This window comes from Gracilinanus agilis, chromosome 4, assembly GCF_016433145.1.
Source record: "Gracilinanus agilis isolate LMUSP501 chromosome 4, AgileGrace, whole genome shotgun sequence".
Classification (NCBI taxonomy): Eukaryota; Metazoa; Chordata; class Mammalia; order Didelphimorphia; family Didelphidae; genus Gracilinanus; species Gracilinanus agilis.
In genome coordinates this window covers 148111190-148112569 of record NC_058133.1, presented here as the reverse complement: position 1 = coordinate 148112569, position 1380 = coordinate 148111190, and the positions used below count along the sequence as shown (strand labels likewise).

The 1380-nt window shown below is 39.9% G+C and overlaps 1 pseudogene; it reads right to left on the bottom strand.

The window, feature by feature from the left end:
* Positions 1–315: 315 nt before the first annotated feature.
* Positions 316–1171, bottom strand: LOC123246024 (annotated as a pseudogene).
* Between the last annotated feature and the right edge of the window lie 209 nt (positions 1172–1380).

Below are 1380 nucleotides of genomic sequence, written 5' to 3'. Positions count from 1 at the left end.
GGGAAGTATCTGAGGCCAGATTTGAATCTAGGACCTCCCATCTCTAGGCCTGACTCTCAATCTACTACCCAGCTGCCCCCCGTGGCTTTCATTAGGAGTTGGGAGAGAGAGAGTAGTTGATAGATTTTTAAAAGGTAATTTTTTAAAATGGGCATTTTTTTCCTTTAAATGATGGGAATGTGGTGTGGAGTTGCTATTATCTCTCAATAGTAGAGAAGGAGAGAAATAGAGGAGGAAAGCCTGTGTCAAGTCATATCCCAAATCATGTTCTACCCCTAAATATATTTTTCTTCCCTTAAAATTTTTTTCCCAATTTTAATCTTCCCCAGAGAGGGTTTCATCATTAAACTCTTTATCCCCAGATTTTCCTGGCAGAGGGCTGGCAGACTTTTTGTTTTCTGGATTGCTTTCTGGTTCTTCTTCTTTGGAGGAAGGAGTCTTTTCCTTTGATGCCTTTGACTCCCAAGGGACAGCCTCTTTTTCTTTTGTCTTTTACTGTACTTAGTATCAGTATTGCTTTTAGCTTTTCCCTTCTTCCCTCTCCTCCTATGAGCAACTTGAGTGCCATGGTTATCTTTTACCTTTTAGATTTATTTATGTTTTATGATTGATGATCATTTGTTTTTCTTTTTGAACTTCAGTATCAACATCATTGTCATGTTCCATTAGGAAGTCTTCATCACCACCAAAATTCTCCTGGAATGGTGCCTCATCTTCCTCCTCGTTCTTCACTGCCCATGCCTTCCATGAGCATCTCTCTCTACTTGGAAGCTCCTTTGGATGCTGACTAATGCTGTTGGCAAATATTTTCCCATCTTCACTCTCCTCTTGTGAGTGTGAATTGTCCTTGGTTTTCACATATTTTTCTTCAGTCCTCACTACCATCCTGTGAATGTTTCCCAGACCACCTATTGTTTTTAGCGTTTCAGTGTGATGATCTAATTTTTTAAACTAGAAGGGCCAAATCTTTTCAATAATTTTCATCTGTGCCATCAGATTCCTGAAACTATGAATGATAAATTACCTTCCTGTTTTTGAGAAACTGGAATATGTTCCCCACTAAAAGCAGCAAAGCCAAGACCAGGCCTTCTCCCCTCCCTTCCACCCTATCAAACTGCTTTTGCCATGGTGGCCCAAGTTGGTGGCTTCTTAGGCTCCACTGCCACCTCATCTAGGTCCCTGGCATCTGCCAGGCCCCTTTCTCCTCATCTTTTCAAAATGAAAACAGGTATCATTCTAAGAGAATATTTAATTAAAAAGAAACACATTTCTAAGACAAATGTTTGTCTTTTAACATCCTTTACTGTTCAATATTTTCCTATGCAAAACCATATCTCTGTATGGTTGGTTGAAGCTGCCATACTTCAGGTGCTATATCCC